The sequence below is a fragment of the Stegodyphus dumicola genome, chromosome 3, assembly GCF_044657685.1.
Source record: "Stegodyphus dumicola isolate Sdum_Otavi_A_Nest chromosome 3, ASM4465768v1".
NCBI lineage: Eukaryota > Metazoa > Arthropoda > Arachnida > Araneae > Eresidae > Stegodyphus > Stegodyphus dumicola.
In genome coordinates, this window is record NC_140770.1 from 236,854,418 (window position 1) to 236,879,735 (window position 25,318).

General features: G+C 32.8%; 1 protein-coding gene across 2 annotated transcripts in view; it reads right to left on the reverse strand.

Annotated features, from left to right (window-relative positions):
- LOC118183025 (uncharacterized) overlaps positions 1 to 25,318 on the reverse strand; it is a 109,786-nt gene that overhangs the window by 66,706 nt on the left and 17,762 nt on the right. Inside the window, exon 1 of one of the 2 annotated variants that reach the window (XM_085812397.1) lies at positions 13,662 to 13,680. The exons of the other annotated variant lie outside the window; for it this stretch is intronic. The gene's annotated coding sequence lies outside the window, so the exon portion shown is untranslated. Of the gene's footprint in view, positions 1 to 13,661; positions 13,681 to 25,318 lie in introns of those variants that run through there. 2 annotated transcript variants of the gene reach the window in all.

The following is a 25,318-nucleotide window of genomic DNA, read 5'->3' on the forward strand; positions in this document are numbered from 1 at the left end:
AATTTTGATTCATATATTTTTATCTTACATATTCCCCCCTTCAAAAAGAAAAAGGCGTAGCGACAGAGAAGCCTTTTTAAAGAAAAAGAGTTAAAGCACAAGCAAATTAAAAAAATATATATAAATAAATAATAAAATTTTGATCCTGTAAAGTATTATTTATAAATATCAATTTTTTTTTTAAATAGATTCTTAATTTTTAGAGTCCTATTGAATTTTTCAACATTTCAGTCCAAAAGTCTTTTTGTTTGAGAGTTCACATAATCATAATTCATCGGGGAAGGTTCTTGTTATTACAGAATATCACAAAAACTTTTACATAATCATTTCTTATAATTAAATGTAATGCAACATAAATATTTATACTTATTTCCATACTGATAAATTATAATTTAACATCATAAATAATAGGATTAAGATTTTCAGAATTTATGGTTTCACCGTTATCATCTTTCATTTACAATTCCTGATTTTACCAAACTGGAAGCCTCGCAATACTTCTAAACAAACATATCCATCAATAGGGCTGTCCTCTTGAGCTAACCAGTGTGTTCTCTGCACTGGTGGCCCAGGGTGCCTAGGCAGTTACTTGAAAAGGCCTCCGTTCCTTGCATTAAGGTAACTGGCCTTTGAGAACTGCACTAATACATTCCATAATAAAAAAATATAATAATAATAATATTTAAAAAATTACAAACACTCATAAAATGAGAGCCTCCAACATTATCTTACTTGAAGAGGGTGAAGGGAACAACTGTACAGAGGTAATTACAGGCCTCTGTTGAAGGAACCAGTACACCCTCATCATACTTTACTTAACACAGAATAACCCATAAATTTTAACATGCATTTACCATAATTTTATATTACGTATCTGTAACAATTTCACTTATTTTTTACACCTACTTCATTTTTAGAATAATTATAAAATTCGTATTCAAAATTCTCAACAAAATTTCAAAAACATAAAAACTTATCCTTCCCTATGAATAATTTAAATAGCTTAAATTTCGTTACTTAAATCATGACATATATATATATATATATGTGTGTGTGTGTGTGTGTGTGTGTGTAAGATAAAAAATAATCTAAATCAAAATTATGATTTAAACTAGTTTTAAACCCGTAACTTGCCCTCTGTATTCTGATAATCCTAACTTGAACTGCATCATTTCTAGGTCAATTCATCTTGAACGACTCGTAAATACCTCATTGGGAACCTAACTCCCAATTTCGAGAACTGAAATGTTTCTAACCTAAACCAAAAATCTCCTCTTGGTGAGACTTCATATTTGATAATTTCGTAGCTTTCATCTTCAGCTCTTCTGCAGTCAATATTTTACTTGGCTTATATTCCTTAGTCGTACTAATAATTATGCCATTATATAAAATGTGATACTTTATATAAAATTGCGGTGTGCGTATTGCATCCATGATCATCCATGATCGTTTTCGATAATTAGTTCGTTTCCACCAATAAAAATTATATTCAATTGCCGCCAATAAAAATTAAATTTGTAGACACGTGTCTACAAATCTAAAAATCTAGTTTCATTTTTTTAACTAAAGTCTCCACCCCCAGGATTATAACTCAAGAAAACCATCGTTAATCCGTAATCTTACTTCAGGTCATCATATTACATATATAGCAGGGGTGGCCAAACTTTTGGGATCCGTGGTCTACTCCACATTTAAAAATCGAAGGCGGTCTACCAGTGGCAGAGCTAAAGTAACGTAACGTACATGTTTATATATTTATTTTCTGTAACAAGAAAAAATGGCATGAATGAATTATCTAATTTTTCTAAAAAAACTTTATATTAATATTTACAAAATAAAGTTTACTAATGAAAATAATCAAAGTATTTATGTATCAAAAATTGACCATCTTATTCACTTCGTTTAGTTAAAATTTTGCACTGTATATCTGCGAGAACTTTATCATATTGTGGCTGGTAAGTCAAAGTCAACAGCACACCAAAGTCAATAGCATAGTATATTCTTTCCTTAATAGCCCTGGACAACCTAATTTCACCTTTCTTGCTTCTCCGAGAATTGTTGCGGATTTTATTAGCTCTTTAAAAACTAAAAAAGCTGCTGGATGTGATGGCATTTCTTACAAAGCAGTCAAGCATCTTCTAATTAATGCAATTACGTGCTTAACTAAAATAATTAACTCAGTTATCAAGCTCTCTTACTTCCCAAAAGTATGGAAACATGCAGTTGTTGTTGTCTTCCCTAAGCCTCATCAAAGTTCTACTTTTCCTCAAAATTATCGGCCTATCAGTTTACTTAGTCAAATTTCTAAAATTGCTGAAACAATTATTCTGTTTTATAATAATCGAATCATGCCTCATAGCTCTTATACTCCTAATGAACAATTTGGATTCAGACATCTGCACAGCACCTATCACCAGTTTCTCCACGTTATCAATTACATTACTGATGGATTCGATTGCAAATTTCCTACCGGCGCAATTTGCTTAGGTATTGCCAAAGCCTTTGACAGAGTGTGGCACCAAGGACTTATATTCAAACTAATTCAGCTCAATTTTCCGAACCACTTTATTCGACTTATTGCCTCTTGCCTCAGACATCGCACTTTTGCTGTCAAATTTGGAAACACCCTTTCAACTACTAGAAATGTTACTGCAGGTGTCCCTCAATGCTCCGTTCTCTCTCCTTTTCTTTACAATATTTATACTCAAGACATTCCAAAAGAATCTCATATTACTATCGCCTTATTTGCCAACGATACCGCTATCCTATCACAAGCTTCAACCATCAATACTATACAAATTTTTCTACAAAACTATTTGGAGCTTCTTGAAAACTGGATGACGCTGTGGAGAATCGCCGTTAACACTGACAAAACCAAAGCCATTATTTTCAGAAAAAGACAAACAAACTTCCTTCCGCCTAATCCCATCTTCTTTGACGACGAAATTCAGTGGACGGATCAAGTGAAGTATCTCGGAGTCACACTTGACCAAAAACTAACTTTTCGGCAACATTTACACGAAACTGTCAGGAAATTCAATATCTCAATAGCTACTATGCGTCCTCTCCTCGGCAGACATAGCAATCTGACTATCAACAATAAGCTTATTTTATACAAGTCCATCCTTAGACCTACTTTACTTTACGCCAGTCCGGTATGGGGACACGCCGCTAAAACACACATAAAAAAGATCCAAGTTATTCAAAATAAAACCCTTCGTAAAATTATTAATACATCCTGGTTCATCCCAAATTCATATATTCACAGAGATCTACAAATTGATACTATACAAAATTATATCAAAAAACTTGCAACGAATTTTTTCCTTTCTGTACTATTACATCCAAACAGCTGTATCAGCTCTTTGCGATGCTCACCTTTTCCTAGAGCAAAACACAAATATCCTTCGGATATTCTAACCTAACATTTTGTTAATTATTTGAAGTACCTACTACCTTACTGATCCAACGTTTTTCACATTGCTGGTCTATTTTCATTCATTTCATCTTTCTTCGACGACTGATGGCGGCTAAGTGAAATATCCCATTCTACCATCTTGATTCTTCATATTTTCCTTTTGTTGTTCCAGACATTCTTTTATCTGATGCAGAGTAAAAGCGCACTGTCTTTCTCTTTCCATTCGACACAAGTCAAGGAATCAATGGGTTGCTGATGGTCATACTGAACAGCATGCAGGATCTCAAAGCCCTCCCATGACTAACGCCTAGAGGTCGTACATATTGTGAGGTCAGCCCTGCAAAACCGTACGACCATGTCACGGACCATTACTCAGGAAATGAGCAGGTTTGCAACATGCCCAGTATCCGCTTGTACGGTACGTCAATGTTTGCAGCAGCGTGGACTATCAGCACGGCGACCATTACTTCGGCTTCCCTTGGCAATGCAGCATAGAGTGAAACAGCGACTTTAGTGCGCCGAACGAGAAAGCTTGATATAGGAGTGGTACAATGTCGTCTTTTCAGACGAATCCCAGTTCTGAGTGCTGGTATTCTGATGGCGGTATATGCGTCTGGAAGCTCCGAAGAGACCGCACGTCCCCTGCTTGCATTCGATAGCGGTATAGGGGATGCACCTGGTGTGATGGTTTGGGTAGCCATTGGGTACACGAAACGCACTTCTTTAGTTTTGATCGACGGCAATTTAAACGCAGATGGATACATTTCTGATATCTTACGTCCAGTGGTTGTGCCTTATCTTTGAGGCCCCCAAACGCCCTGTTCCAACAGTATAATGCAAGTCCACATGTTGTACGTCGTGTTCTGACCTTCCTCTATACACAGGGTATTCGATTGCTGTCCTGTCCTGCACGATCTCCAGATCTATCACCCATTGAAACCAACTGGCCATGAGTTGCTGAGAGACTGGCCCGCCATCCCTCTCCAGCTAATGCGGTTGAGGATGTGTGGCATAGACTTGAAGCAGCATGGAACGAGTTGCCCATTCTTGTCATCCAAGCCCAGTTTGACTCCACGTTTAATGACGTAAGGGCCGTTTTGACTGCCAGGTGTGGCAGCTGTTTCTACTAATTTCGCACCTCTGTAAACCTCCAAAATGCTTACAAATTTAATCATTTTGTCTTCATACCACACTGTTTACGTGCAATAAATATCTTTTTTGTATTTGCTTTCCTTCATGGTGTTGCAGTGTATTCATGGCCAGCAGTGTATATATATATATGTGTGTGTGATGTGTGTGGGCTAATTTAAGTTGGCGATCCAGCCAGAATGCACTTGCACATTTATGGCATACATATATCCGTAGAGATCTTGAATTCAGGTGATTGGAATATAAAGGCTATTCGTACATTTTAGACGATTTTCATTGTATTTATAGAAATATTTTACCTAAACTCTTTATCTTTCAAATTTTTCATTTGTTCCCTAACTTTCTACAATGTAATTTCAAAAACACTAAAGCCTTTTTTAGCATCGAAAGAGGTATTTTATCCATTGCTCTCGAATAGCTTTCCAAAGTCTAAGGAGGTTGTAGATCGAAGTTTAGAAAACCCGCTTTTTAAAAACCCAAAAGCGCAAAAATACATTGATAACATATCAGGAGATTTAGTAGTGACCCGTTTCTTGCTGCATTTTGTTTCAGGAAATTAACAGTAGAATTTGACGTGTCTCTGCTTGCTTTTTATTGAAGCAGCTCTACTGATTGAGCACACTGTGTATAAAGAGAAGGTATTTCATATTTAAAAATTGGGTATAAAATAATTTTCTCTTAACATATGGAGTTCTTCTTAACATTTTTCTCCACTCTCTTTATTTTTTATTTCCCGTTATATGAAAAATCAGCAACAATCATAAATCCCTTAGAAAAACTTTCTCTATAATTCTTTGAAGCATGGTTTAAGATTTTTTCTCCTCTTTGATGATAACAAAGGGATCTCTTTTTATTGCAATCCGTCTAAAAAGTGTGCGAAAAGCCTCTGTACCACATACCGTTGGTCAATGTAGAAGGCAGGAACACTGAAGTTCAGTATTATCGTGAGGAAGAAAGTTGAAGGATACAATTTGATTCCAACAGGACAGCACAACGGCAATAGCAAATGTGGCTTTACTTCGGCACTATTCTACAAGACCTGATGAGACGCTTCAAGGAAGCCGCTTCTATCGCCTCAAACAGTGCACCCAAGCAGAAATACACTGAAGTTCGGCATTACCGTGAGGAAGAAAGTTGGAGGATACAATTTGATTCCAACAGCACAGCACAACGGCAATAACAAATAGGGCTGTACTTCGGCGCTATTCCACAAGATCTGATGAGACACTTCAAGGTAGCTGTTCCCATCGCCTCAAACAGTGCATCGAAACAGAAATAGGACATTGAAAAGACATTATTTTCAAAGTTTTCTGATATATTATGTTATTCATATAACACATTACAGTAGATGTCTATGCGCTTATAACTATTCAGCTATACCTAAATTTTCTAAAACCCTCTCACCTTCCTTTTGTTGTTATTTAAAACTGATAGACATAATACGCACCACCCTATTCGGTATTATTAAAATGTGTCTGGCTAACTTTCAAAGGAATACAGAAGGAATCAAAATAAGAAGATTTTGTAATGGAATGTGTGTGCAGAAATAGCGCGATTATATCATACAGTGGTCTGTTCAGCAGTAGATAAAAGCGTTCTACTGGCATAAAATTCTTTTCCGTGAGAATTTCGAGCGGTATGCATCTCTCAACACGATCATGTAACCTAATGACATGAATTCCATGTATGGGACCGCGGACGGGAAGGAAATAGCTGTTCAAGGGAAATACTGGAAATTTGTTCTTTGTTTTAGGAAAGATTTTTCTTATTGTTGTTCTATAAAGAATGGTGAAATTGCTTCATTTCTCAATACGGGAATATAGTCTTTGATGCTACTGGTTTATAAATGTTTCTATTTATTTACTATAAGGTTTAGTTCTATTTTTGCCGCTGTGTAAGTGTACCCCTATCATATCATTACATAAGAATGATATAAAGTGACGCACTTCAGAATGATTTATCATGAGCATAGGATTGTTATTAGAATAGAAAGAAAAAATAATTATTTTAATAAGAAGAATTCAAGTTCTATTAACAAATTAGAGTTAAAATTACATCTTACATTCATGCATAAAAAAAGACAAACACGCACATATACATATATATAACTCAAACTAATTTTAATTAATTTAAAGTAAGATTTCACTTGAAACCAAAAACGTTTTAAAAAATACGTAAGGCAAACTTCTAATTTTAGTTGGCAATAGCCCCTTTTATTCCCTATTTTAATTTGGATATTTTCCCTTTCCATGTTTTACATAATGCTGGATGACATAGAAATCGGAATTTAAAATTTGGAAACTAAAACTTTTTTTTCTCTTTTTGAACAAAACCTCCAACTTGTATTCCGACACATTTTTTCTTTCCGCTTTGCTTCTGTCAACTTTCTGCTGTCGCTGCCTGCTATTTTCAAAAATATATTTCACTTGTAAAATATATTTCACAGGTACCATTGTGAAAATTCTTTAAGAACAATGCATTATATCGCCCATTTTATTTGGATTGGCTTAATGAAAAATGCGTCTGCACCTAAATAAAAAGGTAATAATTAAATTCCCCCCACATCTGCAAGTTTCTTCTTCCTTATACTTCTGCTACGCCACTAACTTGTCCAAGTTATTACATGCACACAAAACTGGTAATACACACACATACAATATACTAATACACAAAACTGGGAATTCGATCCTCTTTTACAGTTTATGATCTATCTGATTTGAAGAAAAGGAGAACCAACATAATAATTTTTAAGTTATAAAATACTGCATATTTTAAAAGTTATTTATACTTAGGTACAATTGCAAAAATCTTCCATTTAAAATGTGGCTTTCCTGCGCGCTCATCTAAGCGTATATACGAGTACACAAATACGTATGAGTAATCTCGTACGATCCAAATAGTTAAAATATCCAAACCTCTACCAATACCTCGAATTCAAATAATAGATGTCATATTATAATAAATATATACAAATATTACAGTACTTTTTTATGCGTAAGAAAACCGAGCAAACTTTTTCTCACCATTTTCGCTCAAATTCTGCTTAGTTATAGAGGAAGTTAAACTAAACTGACGTCTTTAGTAAAGGCGCTCGCCTCTTAAAAATAAGCAAGAATTTTCGGAATAAAGTTCTATGCAATATTTTTATTACTTACTTTTATTCTGTCTTCCAATCACCGGCAATCTGTGGCGTTATCTCATAGAGCGACAAACTCGAAGTTGCGTTGCTGTCGCATGTATTCGCTTTGTGGCCATAATTTGCTTTTTAGTCTTTACTTTTATTTTAAAAGAATAATTGTTCCTTAGAAGTATTTTTAAATGAATAAAGCAAAAAAGTAACTCAGTAAAAATATTTCAACGCATAAGCAGTTTTACAATTGCATTACATTCTTCTTATTTAACACTTTCAGTCATTCAAACTACATAAAATACTGACATCGCATCCGTTGAATAAATGGTCGTTCATCACAATTTAAATTTTCTTCAGAATACTTTTTCTCCAAAATTTCAAATAGAAATCGTCCTTCCATTATCACTCATGAAAATCTTGCTCATGTATGTAGTCTGAAATATTAACTAAACTCACATTCTCCCACTTTATTTTTATACTTCACAAACACATAATACGATACAAAATTTAAACAGCATAGTTTATTAGCCGTATCTTCTCCCAATATTTTATGTGGACTTTTTTATGATAAACCTTTTGTAAATTAATACCTTAAAATGTTTTTGGTGTGGGCATTATTTAGTATCTCTTACTTCTTTCCCTTTCTTTTTTGAGTTTAAATACTAAATGGATTTCAGACTTGTAATTTTTTTTTATTTTTTTATTTTACCTTACCTAAGTTGTATATGATGTTTAATTTTCGAATGCATGACTGGTTCTATGAAAGTAAGTTCTTTAATTTGATTCTGGAACAGCACATTAGGGTTCCCTAGAGGTCTGTCTATAAGACACTGGGGCGTATCCATGCTACGATTGGAGAAATCCACGGAACCACTCATGCAGGTAGTCTGTTCTGTCAGAATTAGAACACACTGAATCCACCTAACCATGTTCAGTTGACTTTGTTGCTCGGCCACTGGTGAGGGGCATAAATTCCAACTGGAATTTCAATATAGAACTTCCTAATCTACGGGAAAGCTACACTTGTTCTTTGAGCTATTCGAAGGCAAATCATGGCTGTTTTTATTTAAGTATGAATTTGAGACTACAGGAGTGCTCAGCACACATAAACATTTTGACTCTCTAGTTTGAACAAATGCCCTTTTCATCTGCAGGAAAGAGCATGTTCCAAAGTACAGCTAATATAACAGCTGGATCCTCTGCTCCTCTAAAAGTTACTCTTTAATCGGTACCTCTATGGAGTCTTCCTTAAACCACTAACATGACTGCTTTTAGGTACTTTGCGGGCATTAAATGTCTCCCGAATCAATGTACCGTCACTGGCAAAATTGAAACGGACTATGAAATTTTAAATAAACATCTCGAATTTAAAATAAATAACTTAAGATTTGTAAAGTTTAGTCCTTTTAGCTATCATAAATTGTAACCAAACTTTAGGTAAACTTTAGGTAGACTGGCAGCGAAGTCTCGCCAAGTCTGAAATAATAACTGAGAGTTGAGAAAGGTGTAAAAGACTATTTAAAATCAAAGAAGAACAGATGGTACACTTGGCGTTTAAAACTCAGCCAACCACTTATGGTGATGTAACTTAAAGTAACAGTCAAATGTAAAATTTTAATTCAAGTAAGCTGGCAGCCGAAGGTTACACATTCAAATATCGGCAATTATAATGCAAGGCCAAGGACTACAAATCTTATCTGCGCTAGCCTCTTATCGCAAAACATGCAGTGTCTTACAATCTTACAATATCAAAAACCTTAATTTCAATACACGTGAGCTAATTTGCATTCTGGTGAGAAATTGGAAAGAAGAAGGGACAGTAAAGACCAAAACATAAAATGACTACTAGTTAGATTAACACAACAGAACTTAGCAATTATTAACACTCATACATTGTCACATCTACAGGATTATATGCTAAATATTCGTTGTTTACCGACTAATAATATCATCATTATTTATAATAAAATAACACTGAATTCAGACTCTGGTAGCATTATACTGTTTATTTCGTTTTATCTCTACATATAATAAAAGAAAGTGTCTGCGTGTCTTTCGTTCGTGCTGCGCGTAAGCTAATATATCCTGGTATACGAAATTGGGTATATAGGAGCATCTAGACAAGAGCCAGTGTACCTCGAAGCGATTTTTTCAAAATTCGAATCAGATTTTTTTTATATTATCTTTTCGATTTTATCGCATCATTTTAAATAGTTTCATTGTTTTAGAAATATGGTTTTGGCAACAATTTTTCATTCAATTGTGTACTGGATTGCTGACTGTTGAAAATCAGCACTGTTGTCACTTGGAAAAATGAGGGCGATAATTCTGTGCAGTTTTCAAATTTAATTTTTCTTTGCCGATACTGAACGTTTGTTGAGAGAAGGCAACGGGAAGTTGGTTAATTTATTTATTAGGATAATTAATATTTGTATTAAGAGATATTGCTTATTTCATTGTAATTTTGTTATATGTAATGCATTTTTTATGAAGTTGCTTGTAGAGTAAAATTCTGCGTATTTTTTAAATTTTACTTTTGGTGTTCCCTTCAGGCATTTTCCCGGTACATTTAAAAACAAGACGAAGGCTGGCAGGGTAGCTACTAGTTTTAAATAAGGTAACGCAAATCTAGAGAAACCAGTCGCTGCTTTTGCGCATAATTGAACTCCAGGCTTTTTATTATTACCTGAAATATGATAACAGTTATACCACAAGATCTCATCACAGAAGCGTTTTCATTCCTGATAGATTAACGTCAATTTAATTTAGAAATACCATAAGATTTAATTTATAACATATGCTGGTTAGAACTCAAGCTTCTAAATAATTTATCAGTATCTACATCTCAGCCTTTTTTACTGACTTTGTTTAAATTAGCTGATAATTATCTCTCTACCTTACGTAGTTTTAATAGTTTAATTCTGATTATTCTGGACAAAGCGAGTGAAATAAAAGGGAGACGATAACAGTAAATAATAAATTAATGTTTAAATTATTAGAGAAAATAATAAAAGTTTTAAAATAAAATTTCATACTAAAAATGATTGCGATAGATTTAATTTTAAACTTTTTTGTCCCTTTTTTCCAGTTTAATTGTTTCAAAAGTTAACAAAGGGGATGTTTCATTTTAGAATATCATACAATGAATAGATTTTCTCTTAAGTATGCGGACTTCAATCTTAGTTAAAATTAATTAAATCTTCAAAATTGTATATTTGACCTTAAGCACATGAATCTGTAGAGAACCTAAGATATCACAGAGTAATTTAGTGGATATGCGAGTACAAAAAGGAAGTTTGTAAGCAATCTAGAAACAATTTATAAGCGACGTAAAATACTCTAGTAAGCTTTTTAATGCTAGCAAGATTCCCAGAATACATTTGGAAATTTTTTGAAATATATACGTGTTACTTCGTTAATCTCACAAAGTAACTAACAAGGGGGAAAATAGTAAGATTTCAAAGCTTTCATAAGTAAGGTTTTAGATTTTTCATTCTGAAAATTGCAGATATTTAGTAATAACTTTTTGAGAACTTTAATGTTCAAATATGCAGTCAATAACTCTCCTATTTCTCTAAACAGTTTTTATTTTATCAGCATTTGCAAAATATCTTTTATTCATAGTTGGATTACATACTGCAACGACGTGTGTTCTGTTTCCAGTATTGGTTTCGTGAGGAAAATGCTTCATAGTTAAGTTTACAACTTATTTTACAAATAATCGAATTATCAAACTTCAGAATTACAAAACCACGTTTTGCAAAAAATAAGATAAATTTTAAATAAATTTTGAAAGATTTCAGATTTTATATAAGGCACAAGAGAGAGTTTTTATCATTCACACACCCATACATGTTTCGAGAACATATGGGCCAACACACCTTTGGGCTAAAAATATTTAAGAAATATTATCGTTAGAATTTCCGATAGAGAGTCTTGCAAGCTTGAGATAAAATTATTTTATTCCGTACAGTGTTGCTACGCTTGTTTTCAAATCAATGAGTTTTTTAATCAAAAATTCGTTGACATTTTACAAAATATGAAATAGATAATAAAACAGATTCGAAATTTAAAATTCGGGATTCCAGTGTCCCATATTCTGGTGGAATTACGTTACTCAAACGAATTACATTACTCAAAATTTGATAACCCTAAGTACCCTTGTTTTTTTCATAGTGCGAGAAACATATATTCATGCAGATATTCATTATTTAATTTCTTTAAAAATAATAGAGGGTGATAAGATTTTGTGGCAACAATTTGAAAAGTGATTCAACGCTTTTAATGATTTGACGCAAAATGCCATTTCGAGAAAAAAAGCCCTTCTGAGCTAACGCTCCTTTGGGCTAAAAATCAAGATTGCTGAAAATTTTTGACAAGTTAATTGTCAAAAGTTTTCCATCCAATATAAAATCTATAATCTGGTTACATATTATTGCCATGACAACGTCATTACGGAGAAAAAAAATTAATTAATTTATGGCTTACTTTTTTGAGCTCTGGTTTTACGAATTGCTCTTAGTTTATAAAAGCAAAACTACGTACGGAAAACAATGAAAATGAAAGTTGAACCAAATTGTTTTAATTTTACCAAAAAAGAAACCAAAAAAATCATATTTTCTGCACCGTTTTTTGTCTTTTATATCAAGGGAAAATGAATATGACTTCTAAATAGTGATATGCATAGTGATCTAATAGTGATATATCTTTATATATCTGAGCACATAAAAGGAAGCTACGCATTTACTTGTGGCAACCAAACACGCGATAGTTACCCACAGCATGCTAAAGACACTCTTTTAATGAAAACTAGGAAAAAATACCTTAAGCAACACTTAAGCAGAATGCATCTTTTATTAGTGACTGAAATATAATTTCTGTTAGTGTATAAAAATAAAAATAAAAGAAAAATAATAATAAATAAAAGAGAAATATTTTATTTTATGTAAACACTAATTGAGGGATCAAAAGCAAGAGCTTATACATAATCGCACATAAATACAGTAGGAGTAGAAAAGAAGCATATCGTATTCAGCTTTATTTTACTATGAATTTGAAAAACAGGTTAGACTCTATTACTTGGAGTACATATGGATTGTTTCTAAATTTGTAACTACGTAGCAATCTATTTCGCCTTTATCACATCTGTTTCTTATTTGTATTATGCGTTGGTTTGGTTTATTTGAATATGTTAAAGCACTAGAGGACTATCTGTTTAAAAGGAGCGATGTCATCATGGAGGACTTCCTAAAGAGAACTGGTTCGTATATATGTACCAGTATGAATCTGAGTCGAATATCACAGCTAATAATATAATACATTTTATGAGGGGAGAAAGGTAAGCAATATCAGAATTTCATCTGTGATAGTTAAGAAAAATCATTATCTGTTATGATGCTTTGGCAAAACATTCATGAATATGAGTATGGTTATTCTCGAAATTTTCAGATTTTAGGTTATTTGATTATTGCAAACAGATACAAGCATTAGATATCTACCTAAGGGGACGCATGTGTGCGTCGGAGAGTTTTTAACGGGAACTGGCTCGTACTGGCGCTATGCTTCAGAAAAGATGCGAAGGAATCCAGGCAGTCAGCCTATTCGAAACCAGGTTTAACTACCAATATTCAGCGAATTAACCACTCGCACAACTTTTAGAGCTAACCTGAAAGTATTTATTTTGCTTTCAGTGAAACGCCTATGATTTTTAACTTGATTTAAATAATCATATGACATCTATGATAATAAATTTATGTTTGATATTTCTGATCATAGTTAAAATATAATGAAAAGCAGCATATGTACAGTTGCAAATGCAGTCATAACTGTCGGTACTTATTTAGAAAAACTGGCTATTGCAAAATATTAAATACGTAAGATTTATTAAAACTTGCATCCAATAAATATATGTGAAACTGTTAAGAAACAAGTAGCATTTGGCAAAAAATTAAAAATCAAACTTACTTGGAAATCAGTTTTGAAAGCTACCTAAAATAATCTCCGTGTGCGTATATCTAGTCTGCTGGTATAACACTGTCAGACGTTTACTTCTTGGTATGCTACAGCCGTTCAAGCAAGCAATTTTCTCATATAATTAATAATTGTTTGACCAAAATATTTTTTCATCAGCCAACTTCATTAAAATGCCTCAGCTGAATTACGCGCTAGCATATGCGCTTTGTAGAGGTAAATATAGCTTTTTTAAACTGTATCTTTTTCAAGGATTTAATCTCAAGTTTTCTTAGAAAAGGCTAAGTATATATACAGGTATTAACCGCGTTGCCTTAAGCAATTGCGTAACATTACAGTTAGTTAATGTCTTTGCAAAAAGTAATTAATAACTGGACTATATATAATTAATAACTCAGAGCCAATTCTTTTCCTCTTCCCTTGTATAAACAATCACTCTTTTTTCAACGATTAATAATGATTTTCATGTAATGTTTTCTCTGGATAATAGAAAATAGATGTGATCAGAATTATTAGCAATTTTCTATTATTATTTACTTCAGAGTAATGTTTTCGAAATCGCATGAAACATAAAGAGATAAAAATTTACAAGCCCTTACTTGCCGTTGTTTTACACTGTAAATAATTATTTAAGCTAACTATTTTTCATATTTTACGTGATGATATATTTTTTACTTATTGAATGGAGCTGCTTTTTAATAACTTCTTCCGTAAAAAAATAATATTTTTATTTTTTTTTTATTTATTATATACAAGATTTTTTGACATATCTGATTTCTTTTTAAATTTCTTGACTTGGATAATTGAGAACAAACTCAAATTAAGTCAAACTTCAGACTAAAATTAATTTGCTAAATTAATTATAATAAGTAAGAAATGATAAATTATAATATCAAGCAATTTGCATTAATAAGTAAGGTAACCAATTTTATAATTAAAATTATCGTATATTTTCCAATTAAAACCAGTCTACGTTTATATTTCCCTGTATGGGAACAGAGAAGGAAATTAGACCTCAGCTAGAAAGAATGAGAATGGCTAAGAAAGCACAAGTCCAGTAGAAAAGGGGAAAAAATTCATTTTTGTTACCAGAAATTCGCAACTGACGGAAACAGAAACTTTCAAATTAAAACTGGTAAAAATGAAGAAACATACAAATAGTAAATTTATCCAAACTTGTAAACATTTATAGAGAAAATCTCTGAAATCCCCAATAAATTTGTAGAGACATTAGGTATTTTTTGAGGGGGAGCAGGAGAGATGAAAAAGGAGCATCGCCTTCGCCGGGAATCGGACCACGGACATCTGGAATGCGCCCGGCTTGCAGAGCACTATACCACAAAGGCACGCTAAAAAGGCGGGAGAAATACCTTATATACTCCCCCTTTTAAAGGGCGACCTTGAATTAGGGAACCCAATCGCCAAATCCTGTTGGAGAGAATCATCATCCACCCCCTTTTTTTATTTCGGGTGCTACTGTAGAGACATTAAGTACTTTGTTTCCGAAGCAGGAGAGATGAAAAATGAGCATCGCCTTCGCCGGGAATCGAACCGAAGACCTCTGGAATACACGCCCAGCAATAAGACCACTACACCACGAAGGCACGCTAAGAAGAAAATACCTTATAAATTAATTAGAAATACCTTATACGGGAAAAATACCTTATAAATTAATTAGGCATTAAAAATTGATGACTGCATCATTTTTGTCCTTATTCTACTAGGGAATTTTAAAATGAATGGTTCACTATATGAAAAATTTAGATTCTTCCATGAGACTTTGAGTCCCCAAGAATTATGAATCGTCGTTCTGGTTCTACAAATTATTTATAGAGTTCTACTTCTTAATTAGCTTAACCTGATACCTACCGAGACTATCACCGTTTTTGTTACACCGTTTATAACAGTAACTAAAGACACAGAAGAAGGTTTAAGCAACTATTTTACTTAAAACTTTGAACTTAACAGATGCAAGACTCGTGCTTACAGAAATTTTCTCCTTAGCTTCGAGATTCAGCTAAAATAGAATGGGGATTAAAATTCAAAGTAATTTAATGCTGTAGATTTGCAAATTTACGGACACGCAAGCTTTGGCTTAGTTCTAAATTAACTGAACGAGTAACTAGGATGGCGAAATTGACTCCAGATAGATTCTCAAAGCTGGAGCAGGGAATAGAACACTAGTCAACGTCGCTGCCTAAGCTCTTTTTAGCTTTCAAAGACTCTGTTCTCATACAGCACGCATGTCAATTTATATCCTGGTGAGAGCTAACGAAAAGTAGAAATGAAAGTATAGGCCAAAATATAAGATCATCGGTTAATTAAACTAATGCCTAATCAAATGAGACTTAGTTCAAAAATAATCGCTCCAATTTTTTGAAGCAGTGTATCCTTGAAGTTAATGCATTTTATAATCAGAACAAAATCTTTAAAATAAATAGTTTCGAAAAAATCTGATTACCTAAGTAGTAACGCATTACTGTACATGAAACTGTAATAGATTCTTTTAGCTTATGTTGAAATAATATAATAAACTTTGTCACTGACAAAGTACTTGATTAATGATGCTTAAAACAGTCAGCGCGTAACACGAAATTTAAAACACGTTATCAATTAAAAGCATTTTCTTAAGTGCTTTAAATGAAAACGGGGAAAGACTTGTTAGTAATTTATGATGACTTCATCACTTTTAGGTACGATTCGTCTTTCCTTTAATGTTCACGCAGTGTTTATTGCTGACTATACTACTTACGTTGCAAACATGTTCTGTTACTTAATTTTTCACAAAAATGGTGTTAAAGCAAAATTCTAACTAACGTTACTAAGGAACATTAAAAAACAATTAAGCACGACGTTGTTTCCTTCCATTTTTAAGTTATTTTATTTAATGAATGACTCTATGGCTAAAACGATCCTAAAATATTCCATTCGTTTATAATTTAAAACACATTATGCGTTCTTTTTAGTCATTTTTGGCATAATTCCGCCATTAACAAAAACTTACAGAGAACGAAAGAAAATATCTACTGATATTAAAAGCTCAATATTTATTTGCAATGAGGCTTTAAGCCGTAGATATAAAAGTCTTCATTTTTTCAGATGCTCTTTGATGGAACATAAGCATTTGCTCAGTGCAAAAAATACATTACGCATTTCTGAGGGACAAAAAGTTTTAAAATTCTTAGTGTAAATAATTTTTTGGAAATGATGTCGTCACAAAAAAGAGATATTTTTAATAAGACTTTAATTCCAAAAGCAATACTGATTTCCATACTAAAACGAAACATTCTGCATGGATTGTAAAAAAATTTAATTCCAAAATGGAATTCTACCGCATTAGGAGTTTTATTCACAGTTAAATTTCTTTTAGCTTCGAAAATTAAGGAGTCTTAGATTTATCACACACAACGGCTATCTGTTATCCGTATCATTAATATTACAGGCAAGAAGAAATATCGAATTTTCTTTGATATTTTTAACCGCTTTGTTATTTAATCCGAACCTTTCATCTGGTGTCGTTTAGAAAAATATTCCGGTAATTGAAACGCAGTTTAAATGTTACATAGTGGCAGTTTGAGAAAGAAATCTGATAAAATAATTTTTTCCCTGTGTTTGTGGATTGCATATGCTCTTCGCTACATCAAGTTAGTTTGCGAATCATTAAAAATGCTTTAAAAACGCATGCTTTAAATTACTGCAAAATACATTTCCTGAAGGTATTATTTAATTTGCTTGAGTGACCTTCCCGAAACTCTTCTTTAATTGGCAAAACGGGAGAGAATGAAATTTTCTCATCGGAAATCTTTTGTGTAGCCGAAAAACCAATTCAGTCGTCATTTATATACAGGCTGATTGATAATTCATGGTACAAACTTTTAGGGCTGTTACAGAACACTGTAACAATCACATTTTTATAGGAGTGTGTGGTCAAAAGTGAAGCCTGGAAGCACAAACACAGAAAAGAACAAATGATAGGGAAAGTGTTTTATTTTCATAACCTCGTTTACATGTAGAAATTAATTTAGAAAATGTAATTAATTTACGAAAATTAGTTCACAAAATTAATTTAAAAATTAATTAAAATTAATTTACAAAATGTGATTGTTACAGTGTTTTGTACCAGCCCTCAAAGTTTGTACCATGAATTAGCAGTCATCCTTATAGAACTTGAAATTCATCAGAGGAGGGGAAAAGAAATTCAGTGAAGAAATGTTTCTTTCTTATGTTTGAAATGTGACTTTTCTTTGCTTCATATAAACGGCTTTCCTTTATCGCCTATCTTATATGTGTTTAGCCATATCTTAAGTGTTTGTCGCCAATAGTTTATTGGTTGCTTGCGTAACTGTAAATTGTTTTATTCCCCGTGCAGAGCAGCGCTTGACGAATATCATGAGAAAGCTAAGCCGGAAAAATTAACAATACAAGAGCGTGTGCATTTAACATTTAATAAATAAATTTAACATCTATATATAATAGAATTCGGAAATATGCAACCGGCAAAAACCGGCAACGATGAAAAAACAAATAAAATGAAATAAATAAATATCTTTATTATATGCGGCTTAAGTGTCTGTTTGTCGCCGATAGTTTATTGGTTGCTTTCGTAACTGTACTGGCCAATGGGGTGAAGTTGCCACGGCACAGGCTTGCCGTTTCAATTGAGATGTAGACAATTTCCTGTAAAACTTGCCTTTGCTATGACCATCAATAAGTCTTAGGGCAAAACGCTTAAGCATGTTGCCATTTTCTTACCTGAATCTGCATTTGGATACGGTCAACTTCATGTTGCCTGTTCAAGAGTTCGTGAAAGAATGGACGTACAATTAAAAATAAGCAAAGGGGCATCTTCGCCGCCTGCCCTGGGTAATTCAGTCTGAATTAGCTGACACCTTTGCACAAATTACAATTTATAATATCTAGTATTTCAATATTAGCCTATGAGAAATATACTAAATTTGAAAGCAAATTATAAATAAAATGATAATGCAAATGAAATATCATGTTTATATTTTCTTGCTATAATTTTAATTTTTTGTGTGTATTGTCTATTTTAAATGTGTTTAATTAAATTAATGCTACAAAAATTATTCTTTTTTGCATTAGTTGGCTGAGAACTAACTACTCATCTCGCAACAGAAGATGCTTATACAAATTTTACTCGCGTTTTAGGTGTAAAGTTTAGCTTTTATGCTTTTATTGGTTTGGTATATGGCAAAGTCTCGAGGACTAGCTGTCTTAGAGGAGGGATATATCCGTGGAGGATTTTCTAAGGGAAACTGACTCGTACACACTTTACACATGGAGAAAACCACTAAAATGCAGTGCAGCCAGCCCGTTTGCCTGATTCAAACCCCGAACCGAACTACCAGTATTCAGCAACTTAACCGCTCGGCTTTGTTCTTTTTCATTTCCTCTGTTTGTAAGAAGTTAGGTGTTCTTTCCTTTATCTAGTTTATTAGAATTTTACGTCTTTATGAACCTAAGTTTTGTGTCATTTTTTTTTTTCAACAGTTTTAGTAAATTCGCCGTTCGCCTTTTCAATGCTTTATGCAGTTTTCATTTCAGTAATATTTTTATTTAAGACAATATGACCAAATGCTGGAAGAATTTTGTCTTGCCCTTATAAACTTTAGACGTGTAATGATAGCACTGCTACATTTTAACGCATTTTTAGAATTATAATAATTTTTCAATTATTTTATTAATTTTCTATATCTTTCTTATTATTTCTTTTTTCAAGTCCAAACTCTTTTTTTTCACGAAGTATTTACAGATCTAAGAGGTCTGCTGTAAAACATATTTATAATATGTTACTTAATACTTCGCTAACTGAAATGCCTGCTGAACCACATGGTGCCAAAAACAAAATCGTGGGCTGCTAACAATAGTAGATCCTCCATCGAAGTTACCAAGTACAATTTTAAGTCATTTGGAGTAGATTTTGCTACACACCTAACTTCAGTTTCTACTGGTTTCTAGAGTAAACAGTACAACCTAACGAATGAAGCTTCCCACTACGACTCAACGAAAGAATATAACAAACACAAACACGTCGTAATCAGCAAAATGGATAACATCTGCCAATTCTGCAACGCGAAAAAATTCAGTTGAGTAACGACCAGGACAGTAACACCAGGAGTCTGTTGCATGAATGGAAAAATTCGGTTACCAACACTAGAAGCACCTCCGCAGGAATTTCTACATTACATTGCAGGGAAAGAAGCCTCACTCAGCGCCTCAGCTGAACAAATCATAGACCTTTTTCTCCATGATTCTAATAATGTGCAACCCATCGAATCTAAAGCAGCTATAGGACTCTTTCAAAGAGAGTATGAGTGATGACACTCCGACAAGCTCATCCAGAACTGGCCATCGAATTCAACAACGACATCTTCAATGAAACACTCCTCCGTCCAGATGATAAATGTTTAGCAATAAAAAAAACAGACCTTAGTAGAACTTGGGATACCAGCACTACAACAGAATGCTTTCAATCTGCTAAAACTTCGAAATTGCAAAGGAAAAAAGCTACAGCATCAACGAACTACTTCAATATATTGCTCACAACAAACCACTCCTCAATGATAATAAAAAATGTACAACATTATCATGGACCGGATCAACAGCTGGCAGAATTATTACGTACCAGACGGCACCGGGAAAACCTTTCTAATAAATTTATTGCTGGCAGAAATCCGTGCTAAACAACATATCGCACTTGCATTGGCATCATCCAGCACTGCCGCCAACTTGTGGAAGGAGGACGAACTGCCCTTTCCGCCCTACGTTGAATATAGCAGAAGAACAATTCCCGGCATGTAAAATCTCAAAAGCATCTGGACAGGGTGAACTTCTAAAACAAGCTAAAATTATCTTCTGGGAGGAATGCTCAATGGCACACAAAAAAATCACTCAAAGCCATGGACAGAACATTACAAGACTTGCGAGGAAACTCTGAAGTGATGGGAGGAACTCTACTGATACTCTCAGAAGATTTTCGACAAAAACTCCCAGTTATCCCCAAGTCAACATCAGCAGATGAAATCAATGCACGGTTAAAAAAATCACATCTTTGCCCACACATACAAATACTGCGACTAACAAAAAATATGGGAGCTATCGAAAGACGATATTGCAGTATACTCAAAAACTTCTACAAATAGAGGAAGGCACATATGCTACTAACCAGATGACCAGCCTCATGGAACTCAACATGATTTCTGCAAACGAACTCATCGACCAAATTTATCCAAACATTCTTCCAGAATACATCAATGGCTAATCCGTTTTAATACCTCAAAGGGCAATTTTAACGACAAAAAAATAATATTGTTGATGATATCAACTTTAATATTCACATGAAAATTCTCGGTGAAGAAAGAATATACAAATCGATTGACACGATGGTAAACGTTGAAGAAAGTGTTATCTTTCCTACATAATTTTTAAACTCTTTTGCAAGTACTAGAAATGCCATTACACTGCCTTTGATTGAAACTTGGATCTCCGATGATTCTACTCAGAAATCTCAACTCGCCAAAACTGTATAATGTAACAAGTTGGTCGTTAAACAGTCATCAAAGAACATCATTGAAGCCGAACTTACTACTGGAAAGGACAAAGGACACGCAGTATTTATCCCCAGAATATCACTGATATCTACTAAACTGCCATTCCAATTTAAAAGACTGAAATTTCCAGTCAGATTAGTCTATGGTTTTATAGTTGACAAACGCAAAGACAAACTTTAAAACATTGCGGCATCAACCTCAAAAACTTCCGCTTTTCTCACGGAGCTTGCTCTCGAGTAGGAAATTTGAAAAATTTGTATATAAATACGCCGGATAACAGAATGAAAAATGTTGTTTATAAACAACTATTGTAAATAGTTAGAACGTGTTTTCAATAAAAAAAATTTACCTCTTATATTTTAAAGTTTATCCTTTTATTCCAACTACCACACAATCTCATATGAACTTCCTGAGCGAAGGTTTAAAGTCTTTCACTGTGGCAAATTGTGACTAAACCTTTGACAGATATCAAGCGAATCACCGCGAAGCGTAAAAGTAAGTTTTAAAATGTAAAGGAAGTAAAAGACCCTTTTATCTGAAACTCAAATACATGAGCAGAAGATAGACCTGACGACAGCATTTGCCAGTATTTATAGCAAGAACTCTAAATGCGATGTAAAGCTAAATTTAAGTATCTAATAGCCAAACGCTACACAGAGTAATTTACGCGAAGGTGGCTATGAGTTTTGCCAAAGTAAATTTAAACTATCTGCAAGTAAAATGCAACGCGGAAGACTGGAATTCTTATTTTAGAACAGAAACCTAGTAACGTGGCTTCCAAACGTTACAGCATGTTCTCTCTTAATCTGAAATGCTCACTTTAATGCAGACGAACTAATTGGTAGTCTAACGGTTAAACAGAAAGAAAGAAGTTACAGTAAAGATTCTAAACATAAAATATCTAGTTATTTAAATTTGAAAAAATCTCATAACCTTTATTTAAAAATAATTTTTTCATCTACCCAATGGTGTAATGATCCAAAATATAAGGTAATTAATTTGACCTTAGAACAGGAATATATGAAAAAAAGTCGCATTAAATAAAAGTCTATCTTTGTTAAGTTTTCAGGAAAATTTGTGTAAAGGAGGAAAAAGTCGTTAAATTAGGTTTTATTAAATTTAATTAATATTCATGGAGAAAGATGAATTTGATTAATCCCCTTTATTAATGCAAAGACATAAAATTTATATAAAATTTAATTTCAAGAATAGGAAATAAAATGCAGATAACAAAATTTAATTTTACTTTTAGGAAATTTGAATTTTTGCTGTAGCAATAAAATTGTTTTTGCTATTTAAATAGGAAAAACACTTTTAACAACTAATTTAACTTAAGATAACTAATTTATTTTGCTCGTATATGCTTTCAAAACTTGGGTGAAAGTAATGCCAGAGAAGCCCTTGCTTCACTTAAACACTGCGATAGACATCTCTTTAAATATGTTAATGGTTTTCACCTTCGGGATTGGTTCGGGATTTCATGCCTTGGCAAAATAGGAAATTTACAAACCTCATGCGCAAACGATCCAATAAAATCTTGCTCACAAGCACATGTGATACGATACAGTTCATGATACGTAGCGTCAATGTATGGTGATACGGTATCAGAAAATTTTTTTCTGTTACTATTTCTAATACATTTGTATTTACTAGTTTCAAGAGCTAATTTTAACAGTAATATTTTTTCTGTACAATTTTAATTTCTAAAGGAAAATTCTCAGTAATCTTTATGTAACTGCTTCGCTTAAAATTGATTCGGATATTAAATTAAAATCTTCTCACCAGAATCAGACTGAAACTTATTTTTTATCTTATAAAATTTCATATTCTTTTATTTTTCTTCCTTGTCTGAAACTGTAAAATGGTAATTCATCGAGATATTAGACTGTATACCGAGGTTTTCAGACTGTATTTTTTTAATGTCTTATTTAGTTATCGAAATTCCTATTTTTCTTCTCTCAATAATCATGCGTTTTGGAAGTAAAGCTATTTTATAAGAGCCATTCAAATTTTTTTAACAAATTTATGTACAAAAGTTGTTCAATGAAAACGATGCTTTTTATGCTGGAAACAATACCATCGGCTACGATCCTAACAAAAGAAAGGAAAAGAATTTATCCACGAAATGATTTGCTGTCTACTATTTTCAGAACAGAAGCTGAAGAAAAATGTCCCTGAAAAGCCTGAATCGCTTTCACACTTGTGCAGATTAAAAAAACAGAGTAAATATTTAAGGCATTCGAAAAACATAATTCTGTTTTTAAAATATTAATATATGACAAGTAACGCAAGAATCATATTCACATTTATTTGGGTAAATATACTATGAAATCTCCCTAAGATTACTATTCACAGTCTCAGGCGATTTCGGTCTTCAATGAAGGTGGTCGCTTTAGAGAACATGGTTATCGATGATTGTGATTATTGATTTTAAAAGGGCTTTCAAAGGTCCTTGAAGCGGGTTGAGACAATATGCTGTCCTATAAATGAAATATGTCGGCTTACAAATGTTAACCTTATAAAATTATGAACTAATTGCGAAGATGCGCAAGACGTGAAAGTAAAAGTAGATTGATTCAGCAAAAGTAGATGTTTGGCAAAACAACGTAACTTATAAGTGTTATTTTATTAATGTTTTGGGATTTGGGGGGTAGGAGGTGGTATAAGTGCATTATTTTTTTTAAAGCGATAGTAGGTTTTAAATGTTAGAAAGCATTACAAAAATCAGAAGATACAAATTTCGTTTAATCGCAAAATACTGCTTATTAAAACATTATTTCAATGAAATCAATTAGCATTGGTCTAAGGCCACTCTGAGCTCCGTTGTTGCAGTAGAAAATAAGTTAAACCGTTCTAAAATTAATTAGATGTCTTCTTTTAAATTTAAATTTTTATAAAGTTTAATTTTTTGTTTTGTTTTACGTATTACAGAGTTGGTTTTCTAAATATGAAACTTTAATGTTGGAAGTGTCGACTTTTTAAGTTTCTAATCCGTTCTCTTTAGTTGAAAAACAACATGTCATGATTAAATAAAAGTTTGTTTGAAATTAATCTACGTAAGTTTTAGTTTAGTCAAGGCGATGACTTCTCATAGCCTGTCATATAAACAGAATCGTAACGAAATCTAGAGTAACAAGCTCATAACAAATCCAAACTTAATTTACATTTCATTCTAAACTTAAAACTGGGGATTATTCTTGTACTCAGTATCCTTTCAAAGTCATATTTTAGCTGATAATTATGAAGCTTCGTAATGCTCATACGTTTATATTAGTAACGATGCCTACTAATAATTATTAAAACTGAGTTAGAGGATATTTATCGAGCACGAGCTTTCCTTACAATTAACAAAACCAATACTAAAGATACATTTTGTATAACGAAAAAGACTACTGAGGGATATTCTAATACGATATAAACATATTACACGAAGTGACAGAAAAAAATAGGACTGATAGTAAGGCAAAAAGGAAGATGCCTAAACTGATGCTTAACTACATAATTAGTGTAACTGAATTATAAAATCCTGCTTAGGTTTAAGCCACAAGAATCGCTATCAGTCTGTATTGCATGAACTGTGGTTCATTTCAGATACATTTGATTGAGATTTACTACGATTAACTACTGTGGCATAAAACATAATAACATCTCGGATGACAAATTTGAATTAGCTTCTAAAAGATCAGTCAAGTAAATTCAATTGTACGATATAATGCAATGAAATTAATATGCATTTCTTTCAAAAAAAAAACTGCCATTTTCATTCCCATTTTCAGGTTATTACAAGTTTATCTGTATAATATTACATTATTAAATAACTAATTATTCTAAAAATCTTACTATCATTTAGAATTTAGATTAATGCTAGTCGTTCATTATCATATTATTACCTAAAAGTAAATGACTTTTATTTGAATGTTATCTGAGAGTATTTCTTCTTTTATCTTGCAGATTGTGCATGGAACCTAGGTTTAAGGGGTTTAATATTCCATTTTAGGTGAATACAATTCCTATTATTTTATTTCATAGTTTCGCCTGGATTGTGTTTAACATTTATTTGAAAGAATACCTGTGTTTGTG